Source organism: Hyla sarda, chromosome 10, assembly GCF_029499605.1.
Source record: "Hyla sarda isolate aHylSar1 chromosome 10, aHylSar1.hap1, whole genome shotgun sequence".
Lineage (NCBI taxonomy): Eukaryota > Metazoa > Chordata > Amphibia > Anura > Hylidae > Hyla > Hyla sarda.
In genome coordinates this window covers 5,695,746-5,717,388 of record NC_079198.1, presented here as the reverse complement: position 1 = coordinate 5,717,388, position 21,643 = coordinate 5,695,746, and the positions used below count along the sequence as shown (strand labels likewise).

At 45.3% G+C, this 21,643-nt stretch overlaps 1 protein-coding gene and 1 long non-coding RNA gene across 2 annotated transcripts in view; one reads left to right on the top strand and one right to left on the bottom strand.

Moving 5' to 3' along the window:
* LOC130294176 (uncharacterized) overlaps window positions 1–21,564 on the top strand; it is a 100,785-nt gene extending 79,221 nt beyond the window's left edge. Inside the window, exons 3-4 of the long non-coding RNA XR_008848417.1 lie at window positions 18,033–18,139; window positions 20,448–21,564. This is a non-coding gene — a long non-coding RNA (uncharacterized LOC130294176). The remainder of the gene's footprint in view (window positions 1–18,032; window positions 18,140–20,447) is intronic.
* The window catches only part of SLC2A1 (solute carrier family 2 member 1), a 104,487-nt gene that overhangs the window by 47,167 nt on the left and 35,677 nt on the right, over window positions 1–21,643 (bottom strand). The window lies entirely within an intron of this gene.

Genomic DNA, 21,643 nt, shown 5'->3' with positions numbered 1-21,643 from the left:
GCGAATTGTTGTGAGGGGAGGTAATTACTTTGTTGCCGGCTTAGTTAGTATTGGAGACAAGGCAGTGTACGTCAGGTCAGTAAATAAAGAGGGGAGGGCATCAAGTGACCTGACAATAGATACAAAGGAATTCATCAGATAATGTTACCATGGAGAGGTGTCAGTGACATCAGAGCGGCCCATCCTTTACGGTCACCAGGAGAAGCCATGACAGCCTGACCTGCATACATACCACACATGATCCCTATACAGTGGTCCCTTAACTTACAGTGTCTTTTCTGGACCATTGTAACTTGAAACCAGACTCAACATACAATGCTAGGGAATCTGCGAAACGTGTCAATGGCTGGAAGAACCGACCAATCAGAATGGGCAATCACTGGTGAAACCCCTGTATTACTGAAGTGTATGTACTGACTGGTGTCTGGTAGCACCCTCTACAGTACAGGGAGGTATTACATGGTCTGTACTCTTTACCTGTATTACTGAAGTGTATGCACTGACTGGTGTCTGGTAGTGCCCCCTACAGTACAGGGAGGTATTACATTTTCTGTACTCTTTACCTGTATTACTGAAGTGTATGCACTGACTGATGTCTGGTAGTGCCCCCTACAGTACAGGGAGGTATTACATGTTCTTTACTACTCTTTACCTGTATTACTGAAGTGTATGCACTGACTGGTGTCTGGTAGCGCCCCCTACAGTACAGGGAGATGCTACATGTTCTGTACTCTTTACCTGTACTACTGAAGTGTATGTACTGACTGGTGTCTGGTAGCGCCCCCTACAGTACAGGGATGTATTACATGTTCTGTACTCTTTACCTGTATTACTGAAGTGTATGTACTGACTGGTGTCTGGAAGCGCCCCCTACAGTACAGGGAGGTATTACATGTTCTGTACTCTTTACCTGTATTACTGAAGTGTATGCACTGACTGGTGTCTGGTAGGACCCCCTACAGTACAGGGAGGTATTACATGTTCTGTACTACTCTTTACCTGTATTACTGAAGTGTATGCACTGACTGGTGTCTGGTAGCACTCCCTACAGTACAGGGAGGTATTACATGTTTTGTACTCTTTACCTGTATTACTGAAGTGTATGTTCTGACTGGTGTCTGGTATCGCCCCCTACAGTACAGGGAGGTATTATATGTTCTGTACTCTTTACCTGTATTACTGAAGTGTATGCACTGACTGGTGTCTGGTAGCGCCCCATAAAGTACAGGTAGGTATTACATGTTCTATACTCTTTACCTGTATTACTGAAGTGTATACACTGACTGTTGTCTGGTAGCGTCCCCTACAGTACAGGGAGGTATTACATGTTCTGTACTCTTTACCTGTATTACTGAAGTGTATGCACTGACTGATGTCTGGTAGCGCCCCCTACAGTACAGGGAGGTATTACATGTTCTGTACTCTTTACCTGTATTACTTAAGTGTATGTACTGACTGGTGTCTGTTAGCGCCCCCTACAGTACAGGGAGGTATTACATGTTCTGTACTCTTTACCTGTATTACTTAAGTGTATGTACTGAGTGGTGTCTGTTAGCGCCCCCTACAGTACAGGGAGGTATTACATGTTCTGTACTCTTTACCTGTATTACTTAAGTGTATGCACTGAGTGGTGTCTGTTAGCGCCCCCTACAGTACAGGGAGGTATTACATGTTCTGCACTCTTTACCTGTATTACTGAAGTGTATGTACTGACTGGTGTCTGTTAGCGCCCCCTACAGTACAGGGAGGTATTACATGTTCTGCACTCTTTACCTGTATTACTTAAGTGTATGTACTGAGTGGTGTCTGTTAGCGCCCCCTACAGTACAGGGAGGTATTACATGTTCTGTACTCTTTACCTGTATTACTGAAGTGTATGCACTGACTGGTGTCTGGTAGCGCCCTCTACAGTACAGGGAGGTATTACATGTTCTGTACTCTTTACCTGTATTACTGAAGTGTATGCACTGACTGGTGTCTGGTAGCGCCCCCTACAGTACAGGGAGGTATTACATGTTCTGCACTCTTTACCTGTATTACTGAAGTGTATGCACTGACTGGTGTCTGGTAGTGCCCTCTACAGTACAGGGAGGTATTACATGTTCTGTACTCTTTACCTGTATTACTGAAGTGTATGCACTGACTGGTGTCTGTTAGCGCCCCCTACAGTACAGGAAGGTATTACATGTTCTGTACTCTTTACCTGTATTACTTAAGTGTATGTACTGACTGGTGTCTGTTAGCGCCCCCTACAGTACAGGGATGTAGAGAAGGAGATAAAAAGAAAGTAAAGGGCAGCGCCTCGTGTAATCCTGTGGATGCAGTATATATGGAGTGAACTTGTAGATCAGGGACTCTCACCTGATAGGATGAGATATATAGGCATATCACCCCTTTATTAGAGGTATTCCAGGGATTGTATGCTGCAGGAGCTTGACCGGGAGCCGTGGCTGCGGTTTCCAGTAATAAACGTGCTAAAATAAAAATAAAATAAAAAAGAAAACTCCAAAGTGGGTGCTGTCCCAAAAAGTCAGGAATGACTAATGTATTGACATAACCGTATTTTATTGGATTAAAAAACTGTCAGCAGATACATCCATAACCTAACGCGTTTCAGGTATAATATTACCTTTTTTCAATTGCATCTGCAATTTGGCATGCTGGGATTTGTAGTTTTGCAACAGCTGGAGGCACCCTGGTTGGAAAACACTGAAATAGAATTTGCTTTATCTATATGGCTGCTTTCACACTATAAAATTCATCCATTTTAAAGATCCGTTTGATGTTCCGTTATGAAAACCCTGAAAATCGGCCATTAAACGTCCGTTAGAAAATCCCATTATAGTCTATGTGATTTTTACATTATCCGTTTTAATCCGTTATAGTCTGTTATGAATAACGGACATTATTTTGTGACGGAAGATAGTAATGGAAGAAATAGTGCATGCAATATTTCTTCCGTTCATTCTCCCGTCACAAAATAATGTCCGTTATTCATAACAGACTATAACGGATTAAAACGGATAATGTAACAATCCCATAGACTATAATGGGATTTTCTAATGGACGTTTAATGGACGATTTTCAGGGTTTTTATAACGGAACATAAAACGGATCTTTAAAACGGATGAATTTTATAGTGTGAAAGCAGCCTATCAGTTATCTACTTATTTATCTTTAATCCTCACTTTTTCCTATTTTTGGATGATATTTTGGGGCTTCAGAACCAATTACCAGGTTTCCATAGAGTTATGTTCTCAACATACAATGGTTTCAACATACAATGGTCGTCCTGGAACCAATTAATATTGTAACTTGAGGGACCACTGTACATGTAGGTACATGTAGGTAGATGACAGAACTGGATGGGCATGGAAATAAGACACTAGGTGTCCACAAACAGTAATAAATATCTAGGCAGGTTACACTTTTTTTAACAATGAAAATCAGAAATATGTGTGAAAACAGCCAATTCAAGAACAGGCAAAATTGGGCAAAACATGCATTTCAGAAAAGTTGCAGATTACTATGGAAAGCCTGGTGCGAATAACATGTAGCGTGTGCTTAGGAACTGGTATATGGAAACAATTAAGACATTTGTATGCAACTTTTGTTAATAATCTGCGGAGAATAGTTCCGGCAATACCCCTTTCACATCAGGATTCGGGTATGTCCGAGGTGTATTGCAGCATACCAGCAAAAAAACATGTTTTAGCATAAAGTACTGGATACACATGGCCGGTTCATGTGAACATGTTCAGTCTCTTTTGTATGCTTTTTTGCTGTTTTAGTTTTTTTTTTTTTTTTTAGGTATTAAAAGTATAGTTTTTGGAAATGGGCTGATTGTATCCAGTAGTAGACAAGCTAACCTACAGGATATTAAAGTCAAAGGGTTGGCTGTGGATAACCTTCAGTATACATGGCATACTTTTTGCTGGTATCATGACGTAACCCCACAACATAATGTGAATGGGACCTTATTGAGGTGCAGGGTGTAATTCTGGTTAGTGAGATGTGGGCTGTATTTATTGGTAGTGCGGTGCGGGTATTATTCCTGTTAGTGAGGTGCGGGGTATTATTTCTGTTAGTGAGGTGTGGGGTATTATTCCTGTTAGTGAGGTGCGGGGTATTATTCCTGTTAGTGGGGTGCGGGGTATTATTCCTGTTAGTGCGGTGCGGGGTATTATTCCTGTTAGTGGGGTGCGGGATATTATTCCTGTTAGTTAGGTGCGGGGTATTATTCCCGTTACTGAGGTGCGGGGTATTATTCCCGTTAGTGAGGTGTGGGGTATTATTCCTGTTAGTGGGGTGCGGGATATTATTCCTGTTAGTGAGGTGCAGGGTATTATTCCTGTTAGTGAGGTGCGGGGTATTATTCCTGTTAGTGAGGTGCGGGATATTATTCCTGTAAGTGGGGTATTATTCCTGTTAGTGGGGTGCGGGGTATAATTCCTGTTAGTGAGGTGCGGGGTATTATTCCTGTTAGTGAGATGTGGGGTATTATTCCTGTTAGTGGGGTATTATTCCTGTTAGTGGGGTATTATTCCTGTTAGTGAGGTGCAGGGTATTATTCCTGTTAGTGAGGTGCAGGGTATTATTCCTGTTAGTGAGGTGCGGGGTATTATTCCTGTTAGTGAGGTGCGGGGTATTATTCCTGTTAGTGAGGTGCGGGGTATTATTCCTGTTAGTGAGGTGTGGGGTATTATTCCTGTTAGTGGGGTGTGGGGTATTATTCCTGTTAGGCGGGTGCAGGGTATTATTCCTGTTAGTGGGGTGTGGGGTATTATTCCTGTTAGTGAGGTGCGGGGTATTATTCCTGTTAGGCGGGTGCGGGGTATTATTCCTGTTAGGCGGGTGCGGGGTATTATTCCTGTTAGTGAGGTGCGGGGTATTATTCCTGTTAGTGAGGTGCAGGGTATTATTCCTGTTAGTGAGGTGCGGGGTATTATTCCTGTTAGGCGGGTGCTGGGTATTATTCCTGTTAGTGAGGTGCGGGGTATTATTCCTGTTAGGCGGGTGCTGGGTATTATTCCTGTTAGTGAGGTGCGGGGTATTATTCCCGTTAGTGAGGTGCGGGGTATTATTCCTGTTAGGCGGGTGCTGGGTATTATTCCTGTTAGTGGGGTGCGGGGTATTATTCCTGTTAGTGAGGTGCGGGGTATTATTCCTGTTAGGCGGGTGCTGGGTATTATTCCTGTTAGTGAGGTGCGGGGTATTATTCCCGTTACTGAGGTGCGGGGTATTATTCCCATTAGTGAGGTGTGGGGTATTATTCCTGTTAGTGGGGTGCGGGATATTATTCCTGTTAGTGAGGTGCAGGGTATTATTCCTGTTAGTGAGGTGCGAGGTATTATTCCTGTTAGTGAGGTGCGGGGTATTATTCCTGTAAGTGGGGTATTATTCCTGTTAGTGGGGTGCGGGGTATAATGCCTGTTAGTGAGGTGCGGGGTATTATTCCTGTTAGTGAGATGTGGGGTATTATTCCTGTTAGTGGGGTATTATTCCTGTTAGTGGGGTATTATTCCTGTTAGTGAGGTGCAGGGTATTATTCCTGTTAGTGAGGTGCAGGGTATTATTCCTGTTAGTGAGGTGTGGGGTATTATTCCTGTTAGTGGGGTGTGGGGTATTATTCCTGTTAGGCGGGTGCAGGGTATTATTCCTGTTAGTGGGGTGTGGGGTATTATTCCTGTTAGTGAGGTGCGGGGTATTATTCCTGTTAGGCGGGTGCGGGGTATTATTCCTGTTAGGCGGGTGCGGGGTATTATTCCTGTTAGTGAGGTGCGGGGTATTATTCCTGTTAGTGAGGTGCAGGGTATTATTCCTGTTAGTGAGGTGCGGGGTATTATTCCTGTTAGGCGGGTGCTGGGTATTATTCCTGTTAGTGAGGTGCGGGGTATTATTCCTGTTAGGCGGGTGCTGGGTATTATTCCTGTTAGTGAGGTGCGGGGTATTATTCCTGTTAGTGAGGTGCGGGGTATTATTCTTGTTAGTGGGATGTGGGGTATTATTCCTGTTAGTGAGGTGCGGGGTATTATTCCTGTTAGTGCGGGGTATTATTCCTGTTAGTGGGGTGCGGGGTATTATTCCTGTTAGTGGGGTGCGGGGTATTATTCCTGTTAGTGGGGTGCGGGGTATTATTCCTGTTAGTGAGGTGCGAGGTATTATTCCTGTTAGTGAGGTGCGGGGTATTATTCCTGTTAGGCGGGTGCGGGGTATTATTCCTGTTAGTGAGGTGCAGGGTATTATTCCTGTTAGTGAGGTGCGGGGTATTATTCCTGTTAGGCGGGTGCTGGGTATTATTCCTGTTAGGCGGGTGCGGGGTATTATTCCTGTTAGTGAGGTGCGGGGTATTATTCCTGTTAGGCGGGTGCGGGGTATTATTCCTGTTAGTGAGGTGCGGGGTATTATTCCTGTTAGGCGGGTGCTGGGTATTACTCCTGTTAGGCGGGTGCGGGGTATTATTCCTGTTAGTGAGGTGTGGGGTATTATTCCTGTTAGTGAGGTGCGGGGTATTATTCCTGTTAGGCGGGTGCGGGGTATTATTCCTGTTAGTGAGGTGCGGGGTATTACTCCTGTTAGGCAGGTGCGGGATATTATTCCTGTTAGGCGGGTGCGGGGTATTATTCCTGTTAGTGAGGTGCGGGGTATTATTCCTGTTAGTGAGGTGTGGGGTATTATTCCTGTTAGTGAGGTGCGGGGTATTATTCCTGTTAGGCGGGTGCGGGGTATTATTCCTGTTAGTGAGGTGCGGGGTATTATTCCTGTTAGTGAGGTGTGGGGTATTATTCCTGTTAGTGAGGTGCGGGGTATTACTCTTGTTAGGCAGGTGCGGGATATTATTCCTGTTAGGCGGGTGCTGGGTATTATTCCTGTTAGTGAGGTGCGGGGTATTATTCCTGTTAGGCGGGTGCGGGGTATTATTCCTGTTAGTGAGGTGCGGGATATTATTCCTGTTAGTGAGGTGCGGGGTATTATTCCTGTTAGGCGGGTGCTGGGTATTATTCCTGTTAGTGAGGTGCGGGGTATTATTCCTGTTAGGCGGGTGCGGGGTATTATTCCTGTTAGTGAGGTGCGGGGTATTATTCCTGTTAGGCGGGTGCTGGGTATTACTCCTGTTAGGCGGGTGCGGGGTATTATTCCTGTTAGTGAGGTGTGGGGTATTATTCCTGTTAGTGAGGTGCGGGGTATTATTCCTGTTAGGCGGGTGCGGGGTATTATTCCTGTTAGTGAGGTGCGGGGTATTATTCCTGTTAGTGAGGTGTGGGGTATTATTCCTGTTAGTGAGGTGCGGGGTATTATTCCTGTTAGTGAGGTGCGGGGTATTATTCCTGTTAGTGAGGTGTGGGGTATTATTCCTGTTAGTGAGGTGCGGGGTATTATTCCTGTTAGGCGGGTGCGGGGTATTATTCCTGTTAGTGAGGTGCGGGGTATTATTCCTGTTAGTGAGGTGTGGGGTATTATTCCTGTTAGTGAGGTGCTGGGTATTATTCCTGTTAGTGAGGTGCGGGGTATTATTCCTGTTAGTGAGGTGCGGGGTATTATTCCTGTTAGGCGGGTGCGGGGTATTATTCCTGTTAGTGAGGTGCGGGGTATTATTCCTGTTAGTGAGGTGTGGGGTATTATTCCTGTTAGTGAGGTGCGGGGTATTATTCCTGTTAGGCGGGTGCTGGGTATTATTCCTGTTAGTGAGGTGCGGGGTATTATTCCTGTTAGGCGGGTGTGGGGTATTATTCCTGTTAGTGAGGTAGGAGACATGCTTGTTGCTCAGTAAAGAGGTGTTTACTCCACATAAGTTCCAGTAGCGTGACTGAGGGGGATCTGGAGCTAATTGCTTATACAGGGAGTACAGACACACATCAATCCCTGTGTGATTTCTTTTTTCTAATCTGATAATCTCTTTATATCCGGAGCCTGAAATTTCTCCAGAAAGGTCTAGGATATAATTCCTGAGCAGAATCACAAGGCTTGTTTGTTAACCCTCTATGTGCTGTTTTACCTGTGCGGATCATATTACCTAAACTCATACTGCATGTTTATGATTGACTAAACATCAGCATTTAGGAAATTGTCTTAGGGGACTAAAAGTCTGAGCAGCAAGAATCAGTCACTTTACGAGGAATCAGGACATCAGGGCAAACACTTTGTGTATGAAAGAGCAAAATGTTACATTCATTTGAAACCAGACTTCATCATAAATATGGTCTGAGAATGTGGATTTATAAAGGAAAGGTACATTATACAATAATATAGTCACCCGTGTGTTGTCCTGTAATTCGTAAACTCTGTGTACAGTATGCCTACTCCCAGAAGTAATAGAGAGCCCAAAATATGTCTTCTGTGCCCATACCAACCACTAGGAGCCAAAGACATCCCATATTATGTCTACTGTGCCAATAATCACCTCCAGAAGTCATACAGAACTCACCATTTTTCCACTGTGCCTATAAAAACCACCAGAAGCCAAATATAGCCCATAATATGTCTATTGTGCCCATACCAACCACCAAAAGCCATAGACAGACCATATTATGTCTATTGTGTTCATACTTACAACCGCAAGTCATAGGCAACCTAAAATATGACTACTGTGCCCATGCTCACTGACAGAACTCATAAACAACCTAAAATATGTTGACTGTGCCCATACTAAGCACCAGAAGTCATAGACAACCCAAAATATGTCTACTGTACCCATACTTACCACCAGAAGCAATAGACAACCCATAATTTGTCTACTGTGCTCATAACAACCACCAGAAGCCATAGACAACCTATAATATGTCTACTGTGCCCATATCAACCACTAGAAGCCAAAGATAGCCTACAGTTTGTCTACTGTGCCCATACCAACCACTAGAAGCCAAAGATAGACCATAATAAGTCTGGTGCCCACACCACCAAAAGCCATAGACAACCCAAAATGTCTACTGTGGCCATATTAACCACCAGATGTCAGCCAACCTAAACTGTCTACTGTGCCCATACTTACCACCAGATGTCATAGACAACCTAAAATATGTTGACTGTGCCCATACTAACCATCAGAAGTCATAGACAACCCAACAAATTTCTGCTGTGCCCATACCATCCATGAGAAATCATAAACAGCTCAAAATATGCCTATGGTTTGGATGCCAACCAAAAGAAGCCAAAGACAGCCCATATGTCTATTGTGCTCTTACTAACCACTAGAAGCTATAGACAGCCCATAATATGTGTTACACTGAGCGCTCCGGGTCCCTGCTCCTCCCCGAAGCGCTCGCGGCGTTTCTCTCCCTGCAGTGCCCCGGTCAGACCCGCTGACCGGGAGCGCTGCACTGACATTGCCGGCGGGGATGCGATTCGCATAGCGGGACGCGCCCGCTCGCGAATCGCATCCCAAGTCACTTACCTGTCCCGGTCCCCGGCTGTCATGCTCTGGCGCGCGCGGCTCCGCTCTCTAGGGCGCGCGCGCGCCAGTTCTCTGAGATTTAAAGGGCCAGTGCACCAATGATGGTGCCTGGCCCAATCTTCCTGATTAGTTTCCACCTGTGCACTCCCTACTTATACCTCACTTCCCCTGCACTCCCTTGCCGTATCTTGTTGCCTTGTGCCTTGAGAAAGCTACTCTGTGTTACCACTACTGTGTTCTTGACCATCTGCTATCACCATTGACTACGAACCTAGCCGCCTGCCCCGACCTTCTGCTACGTCTGACCTTGCTCTTGTCTACTCCCTTGTACCGCGCTTTTCTCAGCAGTCAGAGAGGTAGAACCGTTGCCAGTGGATACGACCTGGTTGCTACCGCCGCTGCAAGACCATCCCGCTTTGCGGCGGGCTCTGGTGAATACCAGTAGCAACTTAGAACCGGTCCACCGGCACGGTCCACGCCAATCCCTCTCTGGCACAGAGGATCCACCTCCAGCCTGCCGAATTGTGACAGTCGATCCGGCCATGGATCCCGCTGAGGTTCCCCTGCCAGTTGTCTCTGACCTCACCACGCTGGTCGCCCAGCAATCCCGACAGATCGCCCAACAAGATCACCAGCTGTCGTACTTGACCACCATGACACAGCAACTTCAGTCACAGCTACAGCAGCTTCAGTCACAGCTACAGCAATTTCAGTCACAGCTACAGCAGCAACAACCATCTCCTCCACCGGCTCCTGCACCTCTTCCGCAGCGAGTGGCCGCTCCTAACCTCCGCTTGTCCCTGCCGGACAAATTTGAAGGGGACTCTAGACTCTGCCGAGGTTTCCTGTCACAATGTTCCCTACATTTGGAGATGTTGTCGGACCAATTTCCTACAGAACGGTCGAAGGTGGCTTTCGTGGTTAGTCTCCTGTCTGGGAAGGCTTTGGCTTGGGCCACACCGCTCTGGGACTGCGATGACCCTGTCACCGCCACTGTACACTCCTTCTTCTCTGAGGTTCGCAGTGTCTTCGAGGAACCAGCCCGAGCTTCTTCTGCCGAGACTGCCCTGCTGAACCTGGTCCAGGGTAATTCTTCAGAAGGCGAGTACGCCATCCGATTTCGTACTCTCGCTTCCGAATTATCTTGGAACAACGAGGCTCTCTGCGCGACCTTTAAAAAAGGCCTATCCAGTAACATCAAAGATGTGCTGGCCGCACGAGAGATTCCTGCCAATCTGCATGAACTTATCCATTTGGCCACCCGCATTGACATGCGTTTTTCGGAAAGACACCAGGAACTCCGCCAGGAAAAAGACCTTAATCCCTGGGCACCTCTCTCACGGTATCCCTTGCAATCTACCCCTGTGCCTCCCGCCGAGGAGCCTATGCAAGTAGATCGGTCTCGCCTGACTATTGAAGAGAGGTCTCGCCGTAGGGATAAAAATCTATGTCTGTACTGCACTAGTACCGAACATTTCTTGGTGGATTGCCCTATTCGTCCTCCACGTCTGGAAAATGCACGCACGCAACCTGCTCATGTGGGCCTGGCGTCTCTGGGTACGGAGTCTGCTTCTCCATGTCTCACTGTGCCCGTACGGATTTCTCCTTCTGCCAACTCCTCCTTCTCTGCCGTGGCCGTCTTGGACTCTGGTTCTTCTGGAAATTTTATTCTGGCCTCTTTGCTTGATAGGTACTGCATCCCGGTGACCCGTCTCATCAAGCCGCTCTACATTTCTTCAGTCAACGGAGTCAAGTTGCACTGCACTGTGCGTTATCGCACAGTGCCTCTGCTTATGAACATTGGACCACATCTCGAAAAGATTGAATTTTTGGTTTTGCCCGGCTGCACATCTGAAGTCCTTCTCGGTCTGCCATGGCTCCAGCACCATTCTCCCACCCTTGACTGGACCTCCGGGGAGATCGAGAATTGGGGTCCTGCTTGCCGCAAGAAATGCCTCACGTCTGCTCCCAGCCCCGTCTGTCGGGCCTCAGTGTCTCCTCCTGTGCCTGGTCTCCCCAAGGCCTATCAGGACTGTGCCGTGCCTCCTCATAGCCCCCGTCCTGGTGACTTTCTGCCCCGTGCCAAGCCTCACCCTCTGCCCCCCCTCCCCATTCCCACTCCTTCTGACCGGTCTGCCCAGGACTTCACTGTCCCCCAGAAGGAGACTCTACAATCGCTCCCAATGTCCTCGTCCCAGGTGGAGCGACATCCCGTCAAAAAGAGGGGGAGACCTAAGGGGGGGGGGGTACTGTTACGCTGAGCGCTCCGGGTCCCTGCTCCTCCCCGAAGCGCTCGCGGCGTTTCTCTCCCTGCAGCGCCCCGGTCAGACCCGCTGACCGGGAGCGCTGCACTGACATTGCCGGCGGGGATGCGATTCGCATAGCGGGACGCGCCCACTCGCGAATCGCATCCCAAGTCACTTACCTGTCCCGGTCCCCGGCTGTCATGCTCTGGCGCGCGCGGCTCCGCTCTCTAGGGCGCGCGCGCGCGCCAGTTCTCTGAGATTTAAAGGGCCAGTGCACCAATGATGGTGCCTGGCCCAATCTTCCTGATTAGTTTCCACCTGTGCACTCCCTACTTATACCTCACTTCCCCTGCACTCCCTTGCCGGATCTTGTTGCCTTGTGCCTTGAGAAAGCTACTCTGTGTTACCACTACTGTGTTCTTGACCATCTGCTATCACCATTGACTACGAACCTAGCCGCCTGCCCCGACCTTCTGCTACGTCTGACCTTGCTCTTGTCTACTCCCTTGTACCGCACTTTTCTCAGCAGTCAGAGAGGTAGAACCGTTGCCAGTGGATACGACCTGGTTGCTACCGCCGCTGCAAGACCATCCCGCTTTGCGGCGAGCTCTGGTGAATACCAGTAGCAACTTAGAACCGGTCCACCGGCACGGTCCACGCCAATCCCTCTCTGGCACAGAGGATCCACCTCCATCCTGCCGAATCGTGACAATATGTCTATTGTGCTCTCACCGACCACCAGAAGATAAGGCAACCCATGATATATCTACTGTGCCCATACCAACCACCAGAAGCCATAGACAACCTATAATATGTCTACTGTGCCCATACCAACCACCAGAAGCCATAGACAACCTATAATAGGTCTACTGTGTCCATACCAACCACCAGAAGCCATAGACAACCTATAATATGTCTACTGTGCCCATACCAACCACCAGAAGCCATAGACAACCTATAATATGTCTACTGTGCCCATACCAACCACCAGAAGCCATAGACAACCTATAATATGTCTACTGTGCCCATACCAACCACCAGAAGCCATAGACAACCTATAATATGTCTACTGTGCCCATACCAACCACCAGAAGCCATAGACAACCTATAATATGTCTACTGTGCCCATACCAACCACCAGAAGCCATAGACAACCTATAATATATTTACTGTGCCCATACCAACCACCAGAAGCCATAGACAACCTATAATATATCTACTGTGCCCATACCAACCACCAGAAGCCATAGACAACCTATAATATGTCTACTGTGCCCATACCAACCACCAGAAGCCATAGACAACCTATAATATATCTACTGTGCCCATACCAACCACCAGAAGCCATAGACAACCTATAATATGTTGACTGTGCCCATACTAACCACCAGAAGTCATAGACAACCCATAATATATCTACTGTGCCCATACCAACCACCAGAAGATAAGACAACCTATAATATATCTACTGTGCCCATACCAACCACCAGAAGCCATAGACAACCTATAATATATCTACTGTGCCCATACCAACCACCAGAAGCCATAGACAACCTATAATATGTCTACTGTGCCCATACCAACCACCAGAAGCCATAGACAACCTATAATATGTCTACTGTGCCCATACCAACCACCAGAAGCCATAGACAACCTATAATATGTCTACTGTGCCCATACCAACCACCAGAAGATAAGACAACCCATAATATATCTACTGTGCCCATACCAACCACCAGTAGCCATAGACAACCCAAAATACATCTACTGTATACAGATTTGTATATAATTCTCATTACAGAGTGTATTTTATAGAGCTGTATATTATCAGTGTGTTACGCTGTAGCACAATGAGCAGTTGCGCTTATTTCAGATATTTCTCCCACCTCCGCCCGCCATACGCAACTTTTTATAACTACTGATCCCCCGACCCCACTAGCCCTAATTACTTGGAGCCGCTTTGTGTTGTGAGCGCTGTATACATTTTACGTGCCTTCACACCAGGAGCAGGACATTGTAGAGAAACAAAGGGCACATACATTTCAGCGACCCCTCCATCACGAGCGACTGGGGGAGTACAACAAGGCTTTGTCCCAGTGGGCAGCTGATTATTATCTGATGGGACTATTTATATATATAAATCCCTTTTATTTCCCAGTTATAATACTACAGCGTATGTTTATACCAACCTGAAGATCCCGCAGTACTAATATGTTTCTGCACTTGTAACTCTATTTATTTCTAAGCAAATTACATCAAAAACAAATTACATCACTTTTCTCCATGATCATCTTTGCTATCTAGGTCACGTGGCACACTAAAACACGACCAATTACTACTCCTTCTGCCTTTATCGTTTATGACAAAAGTATATAATATATAGAATTTGATGCAGTATGACTACTGTTTCGTTATTGTACCTGCCAGATGATCTTTGTGCCACCTGTTTATCTTTAACACCCTAGGCACAGGCTAATATGACCTTCTCCATGGGTCTTGTTTGCTATTGGCAGCATATTTTTCTTTTGTTTGTACTAAATTTAAAGGGGTACTCCGGCCCTAAGACATCTTATCCCCTATCCAAAGGGTAGGGGATAAGATGTCTGACGTCACGACTCCGCCCCCGTGTGCCATCACGCCCAGCCCCCCGCTATGCAAGTCTATGGAAACGGTGGTCATGCCCCCTCCCATAGACTTGCATAGCGGGGGCGGGGCGTGACGGCACACTGGGGTGGAGTCGTGATGTCAGACATCTTATCCGCTATCCTTTGGATAGGGGATAAGATGTCTTAGGGCTGGAGTACCCCTTTAATGGTACCCTGTCCATGGAGCTGCGTAAACCACGTACATGCCACCAGCTGTCAAAGGACATAGGTGCAAGTTTCACACTGGATTCTCAGAAATGGACGGAGCTGTAGGTCGGAGCTGTAGCTTCTGGTTTCTAAAAGGCATTAGAAGAATGAGAGTTGTGACATTCTTGTGTCCCCTCTCTCTGTTTATATTTCTCAGTTTGAGGAGATTTAGTTTTGAGGTGGGTTGAGGTGGTGACTGGTCACTTTTGGACACTCATTTTACACAATTGTTGCGGATTTCTGCTGGAAATAAAACCTCTAATGGGAGAGCTGAGAACTTCACTAGTCACACAATGCTAATATCCTATTAAAAAAAGGTCTCCATCACCCCCAACACAGAGGGCAGCGGAGAGGACATCAGCAGCACTACGTGCCATACACTCCAGCTCACACAGCATCGCCTGCAGTGACTGGCACAGGGTGATCTTCAGCACACATCATGATGGCCCTGCTGTTCGCTGTTCGCCCGGTAGTTGGTGCAAATGAAACACTCAGACAGTGGGATCTGCAGCCTCTCACGTAGCTCACGCAGCTTTATAAGCCTGGGCGCTGCTGATGCAAGGGAATGTACACTAGCTGAGCCTCCATTTTTTTGTCACTCTCCCCTCCGGGCAGAGCTGCAAAAGACCAAAGCCAGACAGAACACAGCCCAGGAATTCAAATGTTTTACCCACATGTGATGTTAGAAGACAATGTGAAGTAATCACCTCCAGGCGCACACCTCCATCCAGCAAAAAACTATGACTAGAGTTAAAATCAGAACAAAACTGCAGCGCCACACAATGTAGAAGGAAATTCTCCAAGGAATCGTTCTAAAAACAGACATGTCAAGTCTTCTAGTTTTATCGCCCTATTTTTAGCCCTAGTCACCTGGTAATAAATAGTTTTCACCAAGTAACTGGGGGGATGTGGGGAGGGTGCAAAGGTTAAAAACAAAAAGTCGTCATTAGAGATGAACAGTTTGAGTTTGAGGCCATTGGATTTGAATATGCCCCGATTGCCTTGATAAGTCATGGGTGACACTCTGAGGTCTCTTCGGGCTGTATTCAAACCCATTCACCCTTTTAGTGCTCGAACTTCTGGTTGGGGTTCCAAGCTCCTACTCTTCTTGCGATCCCTAAAATTGGCAGCAACCATTTTGAGAGTTTTACCAGAAATAAAGAATCCTGTAAATCCTTTGTAGGAAGGAGCTGAGGAGAAGCAGCACTGAAAAAGACTTCCTGCTCTGGGAACCAAACCCCTAAGTCCTTGTGTTCTCAGGACCCCCAGCTTCAACCAGTCTCAGTTGTGGTCAAGCATATGGAATCTGAAAGCTCAGCCACGTCTGCTTTATGTCTCGGGACCAAGTCTGACTTATTTGTACTCAGTGCTTCGCTCCAGTCTCCTTGATTTGATTCCTGTGTAGAACCATTAGCATCTTTTGCATCAGGAGATGTCCTTAGATCGCCAGAAAGCTCATAAGTAGCTATCTCATCTGTATGTCTGGTAGAGTGGCCCCTCAGGGTATAATTCTACATGCCTTACCATATTTTGTAGCTGTTTGTGGACTGATTGCTGCCTCCACTAAAATCAATGGATACACTTCCACGAAGTGTAATGGCTGTTAAGTGGGTGTTTGGACTGTGCTGTATCAGTGTCTTTAGTATGTCTACATACTAATAGTAGCCATAGTAGGCCAAAGTTCATGACAACAGAAGTCAGGCACACAAGAGTTACATAAGCAGGACGTATAGAGCTTTGTACATGTTTATGTCTGAATGACCAAAATAGTCGCAGCTTTCTTCCCTATGCCCCTGGTTCATGGGATTATCTCATGGGAGGGGAAATGAATGGGGTGATGACTTACATGTAACTGAACTTATGATGAGAAATGCTAAGGGACATATAGACAGTAGGTGATACAGAAGTTAACGGGAACCAAGCTTGGCAACACCTCATATATATATATATATATATATATATATATATATGTATATGGTAAAATCTGGATCCTCACCATCCCAGGGGGACGTTTTTGCCCCCAGGGATGGTAAAGAAATTAAGTTATAAATTCCCCCCCCAGCCACACGGACTTACCAGCACCCGTCGCTCCGGCCATGACGTCCCGTCGGCTTGATTGGTGGCTCACGTCACCGCTCTGTTTCGTCTGCTTAGGGAGCAGAGCGAATTCTGTAAGCCGTCAATCAAGCTGATGGGGCGGGGCCACGGCCAGAGTGAGGAGGAGCAACAGGTGCTGGTAAGTATAAGTCCCTGCCCAGGGGACTACTTGCGAGGGAATTTATAACTTAATATCTTCACCATCCCTGGGGCAAAAACGTCCCCCCGGGATGGTGAGGATACAGATTTTACCATATATAACGCGTTTCCATGCGTTATATATATGGTAAAATCTGATAATTGGTTCCCTTTAAGGAGTGGAGTAAATCAGCAAGTAGGGAAGGTAACATAGAATATGTTCAAATGTTTATTACAATCTCGCATCATCACTAGAATCCTGCATGTTTGCTACGATCCTGCACCCTCCCTACAATCCCGCATGTTTATTACAATTCTGCGCCCTTACTACAATCCTGCATGTTCACTAGGGCCCTGAATGCTTACTACAGTCCTGCATGTGTATTATAATCCTTCACCATCAATACAATCCCATTGATAATTTTCTGAGATTTATAAGCGTCATATCAGACATAACATGCCTTTATATGCCGTAGGCAGTAAGTTATACATGAGCCATTACAGTACATACAGTATTCTGCGCATATTTGTTACGTAGAATTTCAAGCTGTGTTCAGTCATTCAGTTTACATTGAAATCTGCAGCAGAAAATCCTGCGCCTCAAATCTCCACAGAATACTGTACGTGTGAATAGACCATTAAGAAGGCCTCTGCTCCACTGTTTGTTTGCACAAGAATCTCCCCCTATTCTATAATTTACCACTTATGGCTAAGACAGCAATGAGAGTCGTCTGATGGAGCAACAGAAGCAATCGCTGTGTGTCCTATAGACTGAACAGTCACTTAAATTGAAAATTGTTTGGATCCCAAACATTATGAGACAAGAAAAAATAATGTTGTGTAGTGTCCCGGTACAGCTGTCGCAGATACCATCCTCTGGCTAAGAGTCAAATATTTTGCATAATGCATAAATGTGTATGCGGTACTGGAGAGTTATTGCAAATGTATTTATGTACATTGCACTGTTTTAAGGTATAAGAGTATGAAGGGTTAACATTACTGAAATTACTGTGCCCAGATTAATGATGCTTTGGTTACACAATCCTTCCAAATAATGGTTGCAGGTAAAGTCTCTAGTCCAACCTCCCTCTCCTGAGAGAAGGGGTAGGCCCAAACCAGTTAGAAGTAGTCTAGGCCTGGCTCTTGTCAATGCCACCTGTGTCTTTGCCCAGCTTTTGTCGCCCATACCTAAACTACAGTCACATGTCTCCTACCTGGGAGCACTCCTATCTACAATCAAGTCACTGTAACTGCTGCTATTCCTGTTAACTCTGTGAGGATAAACTGCACAATTTTTGTCTTCATCAGAGAGAAGAAGGCTGCACAAGGGTCTCTCTGTAAAACACTAATCTCTTCATTGGCCTCCAGTCGGAGCGGCTTAGCTGTTACATCAGGAAGATTTTACGTCCTTCCAGGTATTGTGTCGCTTTGTTATGAGAAGTCCACATATTGCACCACCATAAGCCAATCTGTAAAGATCTTCATAACAAGTTTCATAAATTTTGAACCGAGAACTTGAGAACCAAGGAACATATTGAACATATACATCTGTATTGAACCAGCACTTGTCATTAAATGCAAACAAACACCTCATGATTGCTGAATAGAGTAAAGCTTCTAAACAACATTTAAAGGAACAGTGACCAAACATCTATTCTTCTAGCTAAAAAGCTCTAACATTCCAAGCTGTACCAAAGCAGATGTATTATATTATATTGAATTGAACAAAAAGCGTAAGAAATGTATTTAAAGTTGTATCGATGCCAAGAAAGTTAAAAAACGGAGCACTCACCCGGTAGTTGTCCTCAATCGTGGGCTGATTCCCGAGCGGAGTCTTCGGCAGGGAGGCGGTAGATGGAATGGGGAGCTCAGACGCCGGCCACGGTTCGTGTCACGCCAATGGGCGCTTCGTCAGGCCGTAGCTACGGCGTGATACGGACCGTGGCCGGCGTCTGAGCTCCCCCCGTTCCGTCTACTGCCAAAGACCCTGCTCGGGAATCAGCCCACCTTTGAGGACAACTACCAGGTGAGTGCTCTGTGTTTCAACTCTCTTGGCATCGATACATTTGGCACATTCTCTGTTTCCGTGAAGCAACCCCTGGGATCCGAAATTGGGACATACATGCTCCATCTCCACTCATTGTCCACATGTTAACAATGTTGCAATTATAGCAGTAATATAAGTCAGTGCCAATTCATTTCTACTTCTTTTTCTGTTTCTGGTTGTCACATTAATGTATTTAAAGGGGGACTCTCGTGGAAAACTGTTTTTTTTTTTTATCAACTGGTGTCAGAATCAACTGGTGCCAGAAAGTATTCCAGGCAAAACCTTTTTTATATATATCAACTGGCTCCGGAAAGTTAAACAGATTTGTAAATGACTTCTATTAAAAAATCTTAATCCTTCCAATAGTTATTAGCTTCTGAAGTTTTCTGCCTAACTGCTCAATGATGATGTCACGTCCCGGGAGCTGTGCATGATGGGAAAATATCCCCATAGGAACTGCACAGCTCCCGGGACGTGAGTCATCAGAGAGCAGTTAGACAGAAAACAACAACTCAACTTCAGAAGCTAATAACTATTGGAAGGATTAAGATTTTTTAATAGAAGTAATTTGCAAATCTGTTTAACTTTCTGGAGTTGATATATATATAAAAAAGTTTTGGCCTGTAATACCCCTTTAAACAGCTTTGTAAATTACTTCTTTAAAAAAAATCTTAATCCTTCCAGTACTTTTTAGGGGCTAATTTCTCTTCTGTCACCACCACAGTGCTCTCTGCTGACCTCTGCTGTCCATTTAAGGAACTGTCCTAAGCAGCATATGTTTGCTATGGGGATTTTCTCCTGCTCTGGACAGTTCCTAAAATGGACAGCAGAGGTCAGCATAGAGCACTGTGGTTATGACAGAAGAGAAATGCAAAAAGAAAGGCATTTCCTCTGTAGTATACAGCCCCTAAAAAGTACTGGAAGGATTAAGATTTTTTTTAATAGAAGTAATTTACAAATCTGTTTAACTTTCTGGCACCAGTTGATAAAAAAAAAAAAAAAAGTTTTCCACAGGAGTACCCCTTTAAAGTTGTTTCACGGAATCCTGGTGTCCTGCACTTTGCACTACAGGAACAACATCACTTACAAATGTGAGTTGGGTTCACAGGAAACACTAGGTTAGCTGCACCATCCTGCTACATAATACAAGCGATAGAGAATTATTCCAGCTGAACTGATTAGCAACTATCCCCGTGTACTACACTAAGACAAGAGAGATGAGTACCACAAGAAGCTACCACCTCTACACCTCGTAGCTGGAGTAGCCTTCATCTTCCACTCATCTTCTCCAGATACCTACATACTTACCCTTGACTGGAAGGTGCACACCTTCCATCCCACATTCCCAGCGGGTGACACACCCTCATTATGCCCATTAATGCGGCTTGTCTGGTTTTATCTACAAATCTCTGGAATTGTCTGGAAACATAAAAGCTGTCACTGCCAATTTCATGATTTGCCCAACAGAAAAAAAGCTGAAAGGCACAATTTGCGCTTCATGGATCAAAGAGAAAATACCCCGTCTAAATATTCAGTTGGGCAGAAGAATTTAATAATCAGCTTGGGTGCCAGGTGGCATAAGCTCCCCCCACAGGTGTGTGAGCAGCACTACCATGCCTTAGAGGAACCTTTCATGATGTTGTCACGCTATACAGTATAACTCTTCATTCTTCTAGGGTCCATGCAGCAGTCTGAGATCCCAACCCATGATGGAGGCTGTAGGAGACCATTATCTGGAGGGCTTTTTCACTAAAGTCCATGGACCGCTTAGGCCTCCTTTACACACTGCTCTAAATCACCATCAATATGTAGCAGAGAGGCGACTTAATGTCTGAGCTCTCTCCTGTTACTTCTCCCATACCCTAATGATATTATAGAGCCTGACTGAATATGAATACAATATGCTGTGCTAGCAAAAAATCACCAGCTTCAAACTAATCGTAGCGGAACCAGAGGCAGATTGACGTGGGCCTGAAAAGGGGGCATCCATCCATAGACACACAACAGGAGAAGCTTGTATTGATGTTGCTATATGAACATGTTGTCCCAGTGTATGTATTTTATATGTATGTGACCCATGCTGCAGGGTATATACTTGAAGTTTTATAATCTACGTTATGACTATGCAACCTATATGGATGGTGCAGTGTCCTGGTGACAGTTCTCCTTCTGCCATAAAGAAAACAGCTGTCATGGAGAAATTATCTTGGTCTACCGCAATGCTTAACCCCTTAAGGACCGGGGGTTTTTCTGTTTTTCCATTTTCGTTTTTTGCTCCTTGCCTTTAAAAAAATCATAACTCTTTCAATTTTGCACCTAAAAATCCATATGATTGCTTATTTTTTGCGCCACCAATTCTACTTTGTAAGAACGTCAGTCATTTTGCCCAAAAATGTACAGTGAAATGGAAAAAAAAATTATTGTGCGTGCGACAAAATTGAAAAAAAAACGCAGTTTTGTAAATTTTGGGGGCTTCCGTTTCTACGTAGTACATTTTTCGGTAAAAATGACACCTTATCTTTATTCTGTAGGTCCATACGATTAAAATGATCCCCTACTTATATAGGTTTGATTTTGTCGTACTTCTGGAAAAAATCATAACTACATGCAGGAAAATGTATAAGTTTAAAATTGTCCATAAAAAGTGACCAAAAATGCACTATTTTAGACTTTGGAATTTTTTTGCGCGTACGCCATTTACCGTGTTGTTTAATTAATGATATATTTTTATAATTCGGACATTTCCGCACGCGGTGATACCATATATGTTTATTTTTATTTACACTGTGTTTTTTTTTTTTATGGGAAAAGGGGGGTGATTCAAACTTTTATTAGGGAAGGGGTTAAATGATCTTTATTCACTTTTTTTTTC